Source organism: Equus asinus, chromosome 8, assembly GCF_041296235.1.
Source record: "Equus asinus isolate D_3611 breed Donkey chromosome 8, EquAss-T2T_v2, whole genome shotgun sequence".
Lineage (NCBI taxonomy): Eukaryota > Metazoa > Chordata > Mammalia > Perissodactyla > Equidae > Equus > Equus asinus.
This window is the reverse complement of record NC_091797.1, coordinates 33,395,422-33,411,787: the sequence shown is the minus strand read 5'-3', so window position 1 is coordinate 33,411,787 and position 16,366 is coordinate 33,395,422. Positions and strand designations below refer to the sequence as shown.

Below are 16,366 nucleotides of genomic sequence, written 5' to 3'. Positions count from 1 at the left end.
GCAAGATTGGAAGACAGTTGGCGGTTTCTTATAAAACTAAACATACTCTTACCATACAATCTAGCAATCACACTCCTTAGTATTTACTCAAAGGAGTTAAAAGCTTCTGTTCACATGAAAACTTGCACACAAACGTTTATAGCATCTTTATTCATAATTGCCCAAACTTGGAAGCGTCCAAGATGTGCTTCAGTAGGTGAAAGGATAAATAAACTGTGGTACATCCAGACAATGGAATATTATTCAGCACTAAAAGGAAATTAGCTATTAAGCCATGAAAAGGCATGGAGGAAACTTAAACGCATATTACTCAATGACAGAAGCCAATCTGAAAAGGCTACATATTGCATGATTCCAACTATATGACATGCTGGAAAATGGAAAACTATGAAGACAGTAAAAAGATCAGTGGTTGCGAGAGGTTGGGCTAGGGGGTAAGGTTGAATAGGTGGAACACAGAGGATTTTTAGGGCAGTGAAAATACTCTATATGATGTCATAACGATGGATACTTGTCATTATATATTTGTCCAAGTCCACACACTGTACAACACCAAGAGTGAACCCTAAGGCAGACTATGGCCTTTGGGTGATTGTGATGTGTCGGTGTTGGTTCATCAGTTGTAACACTTGCATCACTCTGACGAGGGATGTTGATAGCAAGAGAGGCTGTGTGTATGTGGGGGCAGAGGGTACATAGGAAATCTCTGTGCCTTCCTCTTAATTTTTCTGTGAACCTAAAACTGCTCTAAAAAAAATAGAGTCTTCGTGAAACAAAACCAAAACCAAAACAAAACAAAACAAAAAGACAGATCTAGGTTGTTGCATGCATCAATAGTTCATTTCTTTTGATCACTGAATGGTACTCCAGTGTGTGGTGTGCTGTGTTTGTTTATCCTTCCACTGTTGAAGGATATCTGGATTGTTTATGGTTTTTAATGATTACGAATAAAGCTTCCATAAACCTTCACCTGCAGCTGTTCTGTGGAAATAAGTTTCCGATTCCCTGGGATGCATGGGTAGCAGTGCGATGGCTGGCCTGTATTGTAAGTGTATGTTTAGGTTTACGAGAAACTTCCACCTGTCTTCCAAATTGCCTTTACCGTTTCTCAGTCTCATCAACAATGAGTGAGAGTTCCTGGTGCTCTGCATTCTCACCAGTAATTTTATTGTCATAATGTTTTTTTAGCTACTCTAGTAGTACAGGAGGATCTCATTGTGGCTTTAATTTGTATTTCCCTAATGACATATGATATTAAGCAGCTTTCCAGGTGTTTATTTGCCACCTGTATATCTTCTTTGGTGAAGATCTGTCTTTCAGTCACTTATTAAATTGCGAATTTTTGTTTTCTAATTGTTGAGTTTTCATTTTCTTTATATATTTTGGTTATAAGTCCTTCATCATATGTGTGATCTCCAAACATTTTCTTCCAGCCTGTGTCTTGTCTTTTCATTCTATTAATAGTGTCTCTTGTAGGGTAAAAAGTTTTAAATTTTGATAAAGTCCAATCTATCATGTTTGTGTGTGTGTGGATTGAGCTTTTGGTGTTTTATCTAAAAACTCATCACTGAACCCAAGGTCAGATTTTTCTCCTTCATGTTCTTCTAGAGTTTTCATGGCTTTACATTTTACTTTTAGGTCTATGACCCATTTTGAGTTAATTTTTTTATATGATGTGAAGTACTGTTTATATATATATGTGATTATTTTTTGCACATGGATGTCCAATTGTCTCAGTACCATTTGTTAAAAAGACTTCCTTCTTCACTGGGCTACCTTTGCACCTATATTCAAAATCAGTTGACTATACGTGCATAGGTCTATTTCTGGCCTCTCCATCCTGCTCTATTGATCTATGTTTCTGACCTTTTGCCAATACCACACTGTCTTAATTGCTGTACATTTACAGAAAATCTTGAAATAGTATCCCCTAATTTTTGAAAGAAATGTTTTCATTATCATTCAGTTGAAAATATTTTCTAGTTTCCCTTGTGAGATCTTCTTTCATCCATGGGTTATTTACAAGGGTGTTTTAAATTTCAAATACTTGTTTTATTCCCCAGATATCTTGTTCTTTCTTTCTTTCTTTCTTTCTTTCTTTCTTTCTTTCTTTCTTTGTCTTCCTCCCTTCCTTCCTTCCTTCCTCTCTCTCTCTCTCTTTCTTTTTCTCTTTCTTTCTTTCTTTCTTTCTTTTTGAGGAAGATTAGCCCTGAGCTAACATCTGCTGCCAATCCTCCTCTTTTTGCTGAGGAAGACTGGCCCTGAGCTAACATCCATGCCCATCTTCCTCTACTTTATATGTGGGACGCCTACCACAGCATAGCTTGCCAAGCGGTGCCCTGTCCACACCCAGGAACCGAACCGGCGAACCCTGGGCCGCCGAAGCAGAACGTGCGCACTTAACCACTGCGCCATGGGGCTGGCCCCTCTTGTTATTTATTTCTAATGAAATCAATTTTGGCCAGAGAACATACTCCATGTGACTTAAATCTTTGAAATTTATTGTTACTTATTTTCTGTCTCAACATGTGATCTCTCTTAGTGAATGTACCATAAGCACTTTAAAAAATTCTGTATTCTGTGGTTGCTGGTTACAGTGTCCTATACACGTCAATTAGGTTAAGGTGGTTGATAATGGGGGGGGGGGGGAGGAGGCTTGTATTTTAAGGAAACTGAAAGAAAATTTTCTTTTTTCCTATGTATTTATCATTATCAGGGCTATGCCTTCCTACATGAAGATTTCAGTTTCCACCTGGTATGATTTCTTTCAACTAGAAGAAATCCTTTTAATATTTTTGCTGGTTTGTTTTTTTAGTGGAGTTTTGTTTGAAATAAACTGTTAGTTTTATTTTATCTGAAAATATCTTTTCTTTTATTCCTGAAGAATATTTTGACTGGTGTATAATTCTAAGTTAACAGTTTATTTTCTTAAAGATCTTAAAAAATGTCATTTCCTTGTCTTTTAACCTCCATGGTTTCTGATGATAAATTAGAAACACATTTGCTGATCATTCTTATAATTGTTCTTTTGTATGTAATGTCATTTTTCTCTGGTTGCTCTCAAAATTTTTTATCTTTGGTTTCTTTCAGTTTTACTAAGTGTGATTTAATTTATATATATCCCGCTTGGGTTCACCAAGTTTCTTGAATCTATAAATTCATATTTGTTTCCAAATTTTGGAAACTTTTGGGCCTCTTTATATATTTTTTTCTGTCCTGTTCTCTCTTTCCTCTCCTTCTGGAATTCCAGCTACACATGTGCATGATTACTTGGAGATTGTGCAAAGTCTCTGAGAATCTGTCATACGTGACATTCAGAAGAACTCTACGAAATAGCTTTCCTCTTTTTCTTCTACACATGAGGACACTAAGGCAGACAGAGGTTTGGTGACCTGTCCAAGTTGACACAAGCAAGTAAGTGACAGAATCAAGAATTAAAAACCCATCCTTCTACTATAACCCAAGGATTTAAATTAGAATCTATTAACCCACACTGACATTAAATGAACACACAAATAAATAATTGGGGGCAGAGAGAAAGGGAAAATCTATTCTTTACTATGGAATCCAACTAGCAAATATAAGAGAAAGAATGGAGTTTGAAATATTGTTTTGCAACGATAGTAGTAATAACTGATACAGACAGGAATCATCAAGCAATGCTAAAATTAGTGAGTGAAAGTCTGTTGAAGAACAGGATAGTTACATAGTTTCAAAGTCTCTCCCCTCAAGTTCAATTATAAAGGAAAACAGTAACTTGACAGTAGAATACCTGGCAGACGCTGCTTTAACCAAGTGTTGAAGTTGACATCACCCACAGTGGGCTTCCTGATGTGATGCTCTGAGAAGGATACAGAATCACTGCTGCAATATTCCTGCCCAAAATGCATAACCTGAATCTAATCATGGGGAGACTTTGGATAAACCCAAGTTGAAGGACTCTCTATAAAATAAAGGGCCTGTCCTCTACAAAAATACCAAGGTCCTTAAAGAGAAGTGAAATCTCAAGAACTGTTCCAGATAAAAGGAAACTAAGGATACACGACAACCAAATGCAACGCATGTTCCTGGATTAGATCCTGGACTGGAAAAAAATAACCGTAAATAACATTATTGGGACATTTGAATAGGCACAGTAGTATTGAGTCAATGTTAATTTTCCTTATTTTGATTATTGTGCTCTGATTATGAAAGAAAATGTCCTTGTTCTTTGGAAACATACACTAAAATTTTTATGAGTAAGGGGGCAGAGATATGTGCAATTTACTTTCAAATCATTATATGCAGCAAATGTGGCAAAATGTTACTCTTACCTGCACATCCGGTTCTTGTTGTCCTCCAGGATAGAAATCAAGAGAGACAACAAACAGGAGTAGGAAAGTAAAAGCTTATTAGCTTGTGCAGAAGGGTGGCACAAGGGAGAAGGTGGGGCAAGGAAAGGGGCAGGTGACCAGCTTGTCAGGGAGCCACATTGTGGGACTTTTTATTAGACAAAAGCTGGGGAGGAGCGCCTTGTCATGGCTTGTGGGGAGAGGGGTTTCTTGCACTTGCGCTGTTGTTCAACATGCCACCACATGCATTGCATGTATCATTAGCATGCTACCTCTCCACCCCCTGGGTATGATTTTTACTATGGTAATGGGGCTGGGGTCACCTTTAGTCAACTTCTGGGTGCTACACCGAATTGTAAGCCTAAGAATGTCAGAATGTCCAGAGGCTGTGGAATGTGGATCTTGGTGGCCTCCATCTGATTCTCTTTAGTTGCTGATTGGTTAGGGACCTTATCCTGTCAGGCCAGAGGCCTTCCAGATGGCCCTATCTCATTAGACTGGTTCCTCTCTCATTGCCAGTTGGTGAATCTGGGAACACGTATATAGGATTTATTTTTGTGCTATACCTACATGTTGTCTCTAAGTTTGAAATTATTTCAAAATAAAATTTAAACAAAAACAAGTTACTCTGACTTCAACACCACATCATAATTTATTTAGTATAGTCCTTAATAGTCAAACTTTGATGAGTATTTCTCCATGAATATTTTGACTCTTTCTTTAAATCATTTATTTCAAGTCTCCAGGCATTAGGACATCCTTAGTATCATTCCTGTCCATTTGAAGACTTTATTAAATTATATCTTTCAAGTTCAAAGACTCTCCAAATCTAGGGATTCTGGGATTTGGTGAAAAATACTCAGTGTAATTTATAGCACAACATTGGCCAGCAAAGTAAGAGGAATAAGAGGGAGGGAGGAATGCCTTTAGTTTCTCTCACTGGGAAGAGCTCCCCATTCCTGCTGCTCTTTCCATGTCCCTGGGCCTGGGGGAAGGATGGCTCCCTCGGACTATGAGAGAAAAATGAAGATGTGGAAACATCTTCCTTCACTACCTCCTCAACCCTTTGGCTTCTCCTCTGTCTGTGCCCATCTCTCCTCCCTGACCCCTGGCCCAGGATCCTTTCCTTCCTCCAGCCTCAGCTAGAGCCCAGCCTCTCACCTATAGCCCACCCCTCAGTTGGAAGTGAGCCATTTGGATCACAGGAGGGCAGAAGAGGAGAGAGAGAGAGAGGTCAGAGTCTTGGGATGGGAGAAGGTACAGCAGGAATGAAGGAGGTTAGAGTGAGAAGGACTTCTGAATGAGGGTATGATGTGAGTGATCAGAGGGGGAATGAGGACATTTTCACATCTCCATTTGGAAGGGAAGAGAGGGACTTGGGTACAGGGGTGGAGAGCATGGGCAGGGTCTGGATGAGATTCGCCCCCACCATCACTCCTATCCTCTGACAACACTTCACACCAGGTCACACCAGGGGGGCCCTTCAGGCTCCACCAGGCAGGTGTATCTTGGCTTCTCTCCAGGGAGGACCCCCAACTATCCAGTCCTGGTGAGTCTTCTCCCACCCAGGTCAGGTCTCCCTGACTCCTGAGTCCACAGCCAGGTCAGAGTGATGTTAGCAGGTGGGAAGTCAAATGTTATGCATCGCAGGGTCCTCCAGTTGAATCACCACAACCCTGGGGGCACTGGCTTTGAGAAAGTAAGACAACAGGAGAAGGATAACAATGGGACCCCACCTCAGCTTCTCTTCTTTCCCAGCAACCTCCATGCCAGGAAGCCCCAGGCAAGTGACTTGGTCAGGATACAGAAATCCAGATCTCTACTCTCTTCCAGGAAGTCATGGCTTCAGTTCCGCTGCAGCTATAGTGCCCACCCCAGTGTGAGCCCAGGTGTGGGCAAAGGACGATCCCAGCAAAACACTCTTCCCCAGTTAACTGCCTGGCCAAGCTCCTCACCTCTTTCAAGACTTGCTCAAATTTCACCTACCTAATCACCCCATTTCAAATTGTCACTCATTTCCTTAAATCTCCCTCTCTGCTTCTATTTTTCTTGTCTGTATCCGGTACTTCTTTCCAACCTGCTGTATTATCACCTGAAATGGGAAACCTGAACTCTTTCAGATCTGGACCTGGGGCTGAAAGGACAGGGGTCACTTCCCTTGTGTGTGGTTTGGGGTCATGTTTCTGTGTATGCAGTTCCTGTTGCTCCACATCCTTACCAGCACTTGGTGTTGTCAATGTTCTGTATTTTGACCACTCTAAAAGGTGTGTAGTTGTACCTCATGGTTGTTTTGCTTTTCCCTGCTAACATGATGTGTAGCATCTTTTCATATGATTATTTGCCACCTGTATATCTTCTTTGATAGGTATCACTGTTAAAATACTTGACCCATTTTTCATTCAGGTTGTTTTCTTACTTTTGAATTTTAAGATTTTTTTGGATATTTTGGGTAACAGACCTTTATCAGATGTGTCTTTTGCAAATATTTTCACCTAGTCTGTGGTTTGTCTTCTCATTCTCTTGATGTTGTCTTTTACAGAGCAGAAATTTTTAATTTTAATGAAGTTCAGTTTGTCACTTTTTTCATAAATTGCACCTTTGGTTTTGTGTCTAAAAAGTCATCACCATACCCAAGGTCATCAAGATTTTCTCCCACGTTATCTTCTAGGAGTTTTATAGTTTTGCATTTTACATTTAGGTCTATAATCCATTTTTAGTTAATTCTTGTGAAGTGTGTAAGATCTGGGTCTAGATTCATTTTCTTGCACGTGGATGTCATCCAGTGGTTACAGCAACATTTGTTGAAAAGATTGTCTTTGCTCCATTGTATTGCCTTGCTACCCGTCAAAGATCAGTAGATTATATTTATGTGGGCTATTGTAGGCTCTCTATTCTGTTCCATTGATCTATTTACCTATTATTTCACCAACACCACACTGTCTTGATTACTGTAGGTTTACAATGTCTTGAAGTTAAGTAGTGTCAGTCCTCCAAATTTCTTCTTATCCTTCAATATTGTGTTGGCTATTAGGATATTTTGCCTGTCTGTATAACCTTTAGAATCATTTTGTCGATACCCACGAAATAACTTGCTGGGATTTTTATTGGGATTGCACTGAACCTATACATCAATTTGAGAAGAACTGACCTCTTGAAAAACTGGGAATATTGACATCTTCCTATCCATGAACATGGAATATTTCTCCACTTATTTAGCTCTTCTTTAACATCAGAGGTTTGTGATTTTTCTCATATAGGTCATATACATATTTTGTTAGATTTTTACCTAAATTTTCATTTGGGGTGGATGCTAAGGTAAATAGTTTTGTGTTTTTAATTTCCAATTCCATTTGTTCTTGTTGCTATATAAGACAACGACTGACTTTTGTATACAGAAATCAGTTGCATATCTATATACAAACAAGAAAATATCTGAAAAAGAAATAAATTAAACAATCCAATTTACAATAGGAAATGAAAAACCTGCACACTGAAAACTATAAGATTTTGATGGAAAAAACTGAAAACACACATGAATGGGAAGCTATCCCATGTTGCTGGATTGGAAGAATTAATAGTGTTAAAATGTCCATACCACCCAAAGCAATATACAGATTCAATACAATGCCTATCAAAATGCTAAAATTCTATTCACAGAAATAGAAAAAAAATCCTAAGGCTTGTATGGAACCACAAAAGACCCCAAACAGTCAAAGCAATCCTAAGAAAAAAGAGCAAAGCTAGAGGCATCACACTTCCTGATTTCAAACTATATTACAAAGCTCTAGTAATCAAAACAGCATAGTACTGGCATAAAAATAGACACATGGACCAATGGAACAGAATCAAGAGCCCAAAAATAAACCCTCACATACGTATATGGTCAACTAATATTTGATAAGAAAACCAAGAATGCTCAGCGGGAAAGCATAGTCTCTCTAATAAATATTGTTGGAAAAACTAAATAGTTGCACTCAGAAGAATAAAAATGGACCCATAAATTATATCACTCACAAAAATTATCTCAAAATGGATTAAAGTCTTAAATGTAAGATTTGAAACTGTAAAACTCCTAGAAGAAAGCATAGAGGAAAACCTTCTTAACACTGGTCTTGGCAATGATTTTTTAAATATGACACCAAAGCAAAAGCAACAAAAGCGAAAATAAATATGTGGGACTACATCAAGTTACAAAGCTTCTACACAGCAAAGAAACAATCAACAAAATGAAAAGGCAACCTACAGGATGAAAGAAAATATCTGCAAACCATCTATCTGATATGGATTAATATCAAAATATAGAAAGAACTTATGCAACTCCATAGCAAAAGAAAAAAAGTCAGACTGGAAAACGGCAGAAGGGCCAGCCCCATGGCTGAGTGGTTAAGTTCATGTGCTCTGCTTCGGCGGCCCAGGGTTTTGCCGGTTCAGATCCTGGGCATGGACCTAGCATCACTCATGAAGCCATGCTGAGGTGGTGTCTCACATAGCAGAACCAGATGGACATACCACTAGAATATACAACTGTGTACTGAGAGGCCTTGGGGAGAAGAAGAAAAAAATAAGGAGAAGAAGAGGGAGAAGGAGAAGGAGGAGAAGAAGGAGGAGGAGGAGGAGGAGGAGGAGGAGGAGGAGAAGGAGGAGGAGCAGGAGGAGGAGGAGGAGGAGGAGAAGGAGAAGAAGAAGAAGATTGGCAACAGATGTTAGCTCAGATGCCAATCTTTAAAAAAAAGATAGGAAGGAAGGAAGAAAATGGGCAGAGAACCTGAATGGACATTTTTCCAGAAAAGACATACAAATGGCCAAAAGGTACATGAAAAGATGCTCAACCTCTCTAACTAGGGAAATGCAGATAAAAACCACAAAGACATATCACCTCACACTGATTAGAATGACTATTATCAAAAAGACAAGAGATGAGTCTTGGTGAGGATGTGGAGAAAAGGTAATCCTTGTGCACTGTCGATGAGACTATAAACTGGTACAGCCGTTATGGAAAACAGTATGAACATTCCTCAAAAAATTAAAAATAGAACTAGCATGTGACTCGGCAGGCCCAATTTTGGGTATATATCCAAAGGAAATGAAATCAGGATCTCAAAGAGGTTTCTACTCTCCCAAGTTCCCTGTAGCATAATTCGCAATAGCCAACACGTGGAAACAGTCTAAGTGTCCTTCCGTGGATGAATGGATAAAGATGTGGTGTGGACATAAATACAATGGAATAATATTCAGCCCTGTGAAAGAAGGAAATCTCACCTTTTACGACAGTATGGATGGACCTTGAGGGCATTATGGTAAATGAAAGAAGTGAGACAGAGAAAAGCAAATACTGTATGATCTCACTTACATGCGGAATCTAAAAAAGCCAAACTCAGAAACAGAGAGTAGAATGGTAGTGGCCAGGGGATGGGGGTGGGGGAAATGGTGACATGTTGGTGAAGGAAACAAACTTCCAGCTATAAACTGAATAAGCTCTGAGGATCTAATGTGCAGCATGGTGACTATACTTAACAATACTATATTATATACTTGAAAGTTGCTAAGAGAGTAAATTACATGTTCCCAATACCAAAAAAAGGAAGGTGATTATATCAGGTGATGGAGATGTTAACTAACGCTTTTGTGGTCATCATTTTTCAATACATACATGTATCAAATCATCACACTGTACACCTTAAACTCATACAATGTTATAGTCAATTGTATGTCAGTAGAACTGGGGAAAAAAAGATCTCCCTTCTAAGGTGAAGGATAAGTTGTTGCATCTGGCCCCTCATACAACCAAAAGGAGCACAATGCCTAGTGGGCCTCTTTGGATCTTGGAGGCAACGTATTTCTCATTTGGGTGTGTTATTCTAGCCCATTTACAAAGTGACCTGAAAAGCTGCTAGTTTTGAGTGGGGCCCGGAAGAAGAGAAGGCTATGCAACAGGTCCAGGCTGCTGTGAAAGCTGCTCTGCTGCTTGGACCATATGAGTGAGCAGATCCAGTGGTGCTTGATGTGTCAGTATCAGGTACACAAGCTGGTTGGAGCCTTTGGCAGATCCCTACAGGTGAATCACAGTGCAGGCCCTTAGGATCTTGCAGCAAAGCCCTGCCATCCTCTACAGATAACTAACCTCCTTTTGAGAAACAGCTCTTGGTCTGCTACTGTGCCTTAGTAGAGACTGAACACAGAACCATGGGCCACCAAGTTACTATGCAACCTGAGTTGCCCATCATGAAAAGGGTGTTATTTGATTCACCAAGCCATTAAGTTGGACATGCACAGCAGCACTCTATCATCAAATGGAAGCGGTATATACACAATTAGGCATGAGCAGGTGCTGAGGACACAACTAGGTTAAATGAACAAGGAGTCCAAATCCCATGGTCCCCACTACCTTACAAAGTCCTGCTACACTACCTTCTCTGTCGCAGCCTGCACCTATAGCTTGATGGGGAGTTCCCTACAATCAGTTGACAGAGGAAGAGAAAACTCAGGCCTGGTTTACAGACGGTTCTGCACAATATTCAGATACCACCCAAAAGTGGACAGCTGCAGCACTACAAAGGCCTTTTCTGGGACATCCCTGAAGGACAGCAGTGAAGGGAAACCCTCCCAGAGGACAGAATTTCAAGACGTCACCTGGTTGTTCACTTGGAAATAGAAATGGTCAGATATGCAAGTGTATACAGATTCCTGGGCTGTAGTCAATGGTTTGCCTGGATGGGATGTGGAAGGAACGTGATTGAAAAATTGGTGACAAGGAAATCTGAGGAAGAGGTATGTAGGTAGACCTCTCTGAATGGGTAAATAATGTGAAGATATTTGTGTCCCATGTGAATGCTCACCAAAGGGTGACCTCAGCAGAGGAGGATTTTAATAATCAAGTAGATAGGATGACCCATTCTGTAGATACGTGTCAACCACTTTCCCCAGCCACCCCCATAATCATCCAGTGGGGTCATAAACAAAGAGGCCATAGTGGCAGGGATGAAGGTTATGCATGGGGTCAGAAACATGGACTTCCACTCACCAAGGATGAGCTGGCTACTGCCACTGCTGAGTGCCCAATATGCCAGCAGCAGAGACCAACACTGAGTGCTGATATGGCACCATTCCCTGGGGTGCCATCAAGCTTCCTGGTAGCAGGTTGATTATATTGAACTGCTTCCATCATGGAAGGGGCAACATTTCATCCTTACTGGAATAGACAGTTACTCTCAATACAGACGTGCCTTTTCCACAAAGACTGCTTCTGCCAAAACTACCATCTGCGGACTTACAGAATGCCCTATCCACCACCATGGTATTTCACACAGCATTGCTTCTGATCAGGGAACTCATTTCACAGCAAAAGAAATGTGGTAATGGGCCCACGCTCACGGAATTCAGGTGTTTTACCACATTCCCCACAATCCCGCTTTGGTAGAATGGTGGAATGGCCTTTTGAAGACCCAGTGATAGCACCAGCTAGGTTGCAATACTTTGCAGGGCTGAGGCAAGGCTCTCCAGATGGCTCATATGCTCTGAATCAGCATCCAATATATGGTGCTCTTTCTCCCATAGCCAGGCTTCACAGGTCTAGGAACCAACTGGTGGTAATGGGAATAGCAACACTCACTATTACTCCTAGTGACCCATTAGCAAAATTTTTGCCTCCTGTTCCCACAACTTTATGCTCTGCTGGCCTAGAGGTCTTAATTCAGAAGGGGGAGTGCTTCCACCAGGAGACACAACAAAGATTCCATTGAGCTGGAACCTGAGACTTCCATCTGGCCACTTGGGGCTCCTTATGCTTCTGAATGAACAGGCAAAGAAGGGAGTTATGGTGCTGGGTGAGGAGATCAGTCCTGATTACCAAGGGGAAATTGGACTACTGTTCCACAATGGAGGTAAGAAAGGGTATGTCTGGAACACAGGAGAACACTGAGGGCATCTTTTAGTTTTACCATGCCCTGTGCTCAAGGAAAATGGAAAATTATAAAATCCCCATTGAGCAGGAATACTAATGGTCCAGACCCTTCAAAAGGAAGGTTTGGGTGAGCCTACCAGGAAAAGGACCATGACCAGCTGAAGTGCTTACTGAAGGCAAAGGAAGAACAGAGCAGATAGCAGAAGAAGGCAGTTATAATTACCAGCTATAACCATGTAACCAGTCAAAGAAACAAGGACTGGAATTGTCATTAGTATTTCCTTCTTATTTTGCTATGAATAATGAAAAGGTTGTGTGTGTGTGTATAATACCTTAGTTTTCTTTCCTCTCATTCCCTTATCATGTAGCATAAGATGTATTGATTTTATATCATAGGATTTAAGTACTGTTAATTTTACATCATGGTATTTACAAGGAGAAGAATAAACATCACTCAAGGACTTTACCTCCTCTTCTAGGGAAGATGTCAGAGCACTTTCAGTTGTACACAGGATACTTAAATCATGCTAAGTGAAATGACGACCTTGTTATTGTCCTTATTTGGAGATTAAGTATGGATTAAGGAGATGCTCATCAGTGCTAGGCTGACAACCGATGGACTTGTGATGGTTAATTTTATATGTCAACCTGACTGGGTCACAGGGTGCCAGATATTTGGCTAAACATTATTTCTGGGTGTGTCTGTGAAGGTGTTTCCACATGAGATTGGTATTTGAATCAGCAGACTCAGTAAAGCAGACTGCCCTGCCCAGTGTCGGTGGGCATCATCCAATCCACTCATGGCCTGAACAGAACAAAAAGTGGAGGAAGGGAGAATTTACTCCTTTTTTGTGCCTGATTGCAGGAGCTGGAATGTCGGTCCTCTGCCCTCAGAATGGGACTTTTTTACACCATTGGCTCCCGTGTTCTCAGGACTTCAGACTCAAACTGAATTACGTCACTGGCTTTCCTTGGTCTCCAGTTTGCAGAGGGTAGATTAAAGGACTTCTCAGCCTCCATAATCACACGAGCCAATTCCTTATATCATATTATATGTACCCTATTGGTTCATATATAGCCTATTGGTTCTGTTTCTCTGGAGAACCCTAACACAAATGATTATTAAGCAATGTAATTAATAAAGCAAACATTGATGAGGTTAAAACAAAGGTCTTAACGCAGCACAACTGAAGGTTGGGCGAACCAAAGGGACCCCTTGCCGGTCCAACATTAAAGGACCCCAAACAACATGGCTCCATTTATGCCAGTTTGGAGGAATTTAAAAAGCAGGAAGGCAAAACTCACAATGAGAACCCTGACCTGCAATAGGCAGGCAGATTAATCAAGCTAAAGATGACAATGACCAAGGTAGTTTGGCTTTATCCTTCTAAGGGTATCCAGAGCCTTGTACACAGAATGGGTGAAAGGGTCAGGGGTGGAGAGAGAAGTGTCCAGGACTCCTTTACACAGGAGCCCCAAGCACTGTGGCACCAAAACCTCTCGATGAAGCCCTACCATAGGCTACAATTAGGTTGAGAGAATATAGAAATGTAAGTGTTGATAGGATTAAGGTGAAAATCAGGATGAAAATGGAATGTTTAAACAGGCTTTAAGTGAAGAGGTTGTGTCTCCTTTACCTGAATGTTTCGTTGGAAGGGATATCATGTCTGACATGGGAACACATTCTCTAACTACTATTGTAAAACAGAAGGCATGTAAATCCATCCTTCAAGCAATATTAACTGGACATGCTCAGTGGAAACCAAACAGTGTAGAACAGAAGCTGGAGTGCAGTGCAGACACACTCTCTGCACAAGAGCCCTGGGTGGAGCGGGCACTGGAGCTCTGGCAAAGGCCCCTGAGCATCTCCCAGTGATGATCTGAACTAGAGAAGTTCAATTCGAGGGGCAGTTACTAGATTCCTACTGGACATTAATTGAAACTGCCCTTATGACTGAAAGACATAAAATAATCTCGAATGTGAAATACCCACGTTGTCTTGGAAAATGTCGGAGAAACACTCATAGAGAGGACAGTGCCCAGAAGAGTTCCATTAAAAAGTGGAAATGGTTTATACAGGATCATGCTACCAGGGAAATGCAGGAAGGATACACACACGAGCAGGGAGCCTCTTTTGTCCTACATCTGACTTTGGAACTGCATGAGGAGCTGCTGGATTCTATCGTCACTTGGACAATGTCCTATAAACACCTCTCAACTGACCTACACAGAGCTGCTTGGTTTATGGATAGCAGCTCCAAGGTGAGCAGACAACATCTTCTTTGCAGTCACTGTGTTTCCTCTCTCTTCCCTGGAGGATCTGGGGAGGAGGAGTGGGGCAGGATGCTATGCAATCTTATTTTTCCCAAGTGGAGAGGAAGTTAGTATGATTATATCTCTACGCCACTTTCTTTTTTCCTAGCCAATGCAGTGGTCTCAGGACAGAGATGCAATGACAAGTGCCAGAAACAGGAATGATTCCTAAGCAAGAAATTGTAACTATATTTTTAAACCCCTATGTCAGAATTCCTAAGGACCTAAAGGAGGAAGTTCCTGCCTTCACCCCATCTGACAGTGAATGGGGTGACAGTGAATGACGGCTATATTTCCTTGTGGTCAGCCTACTAGTTCTGTATCTACGGGACCCTCTCTTCTATGAATGGGAGTGGACTGAGGGAGAGGGATGGCTAGACTAGTATTGCCGCCTGTGGCACAGCAAGCAAACCTAATGTTCTTTCCAAAGATATAGACGTTTGGTAAAAATGGAGAATAGAAACACTAGATGAGGGTAAAGGAATGAATAGACGTTTTATGTAATGAAAGAAACCCAATATTACATTAACACCTCAAAAGAGGTCTGAGCAAGAGATGATATTGTCTCTTAGCTCAATTATCCAGATGCCTGAATGTGTGAAGCCATATATTGCTGAGACCATTTCTGCTTCTGGAACCAGACAAGATGGAAAGGAAGCCTGCAAAGCTGAGTGACTTCACTCTGCGAGACATTCTCATACAATAGGATGATGGACTGGACTAAATGTTAATGACTGAATGGGGCTCTAGTAACGTGCCAGCATATTTTAACCATTACCAATCCTTTTGATATAAGGGGGATGTAGTCGAAGACTAGGGGGTGTCCTGTGGTATAATAAAAGTCTTTGTCCCTGGTTCCTGGCATAGAGCTCCTAAAACCCTTGGAATCTCCTGAGTGATGAGAGTGACTTTGGTATGCTAATGAGATGGCTGAGGTGTCCCAGATAGCTTGAGGATGGGGGCTGTCACCAGAAAGAGCCCAGTGACGAGGGCTGAGCACCAGCAATTGCTGTGGGGCTTCTTACAAAATACTCAGACCTCTCCAAGACCCACCATCTCAGAGTATCCACCAAATAATCGCTTATTTAAGAAGCCCTACACATGAGGCTGATGCCCTGAGGCTGTTGAGAGAATCCTAGCCTACATTCTTGCTACTAAATATATTGTCTGAAGACCAGCAGCATCAGCACTGACCTTGTTATAAACATAGAATCTCCAGACTCTGTGCTCTCCAGTTGTACTCCAAACTCTCTGCATCTTAACGAGATGTCCAGGGGATTCCTGTGCACAGGAAAGTTTTGTTCTTCCTGGTCTCCGTGCCTTCTGAACAGAGTGTCAGAACTGTGCAGTCTGCCCTGGGTGTGTGGTCTGATCAGATCCCTTACCACTGGGGGGGTCCAGAGTTCGGTCCTCGTTCTTTTCTCATCTATAGCCATCACTCCCTTAGTGATCTCATCTGTTCTTAAGTCTTTGAATATCATTTATATGGTGTCACTTCCCTAATCTATTTCTACAGCCCAGACATTTCTCCTAATCTCCAGACTCATCTATCCAACTGCCAACCTTCTATCTCACTTGTTTTTCTAATAGACATCTCAGCTCCAACATCTCAAACCAAATGCTCATAACGTTTCTCTCAAACATGCTCCTTCCATAGTCTTCCCCAGGTCTGCTGACAGCAACTCCATCTTTCTACTTGCACAACCTGAAATTCTGGGTGCCCTCCATGACTTTTGCATTCCCCAGATTAATCCATTAGGAAATGCTGCAAGGTCCATATTCAGGATGTATCCAGATGCAGTCACTTCCCACTCTTTCCACC

The 16,366-nt window shown here is 41.2% G+C and overlaps 1 protein-coding gene across 25 annotated transcripts in view; it reads right to left on the bottom strand.

Moving 5' to 3' along the window:
- Positions 1 to 16,366, bottom strand: part of LOC106825028 (class I histocompatibility antigen, Gogo-B*0101 alpha chain) — a 192,503-nt gene that overhangs the window by 91,831 nt on the left and 84,306 nt on the right. The gene's annotated exons all lie outside the window — the stretch shown is intronic.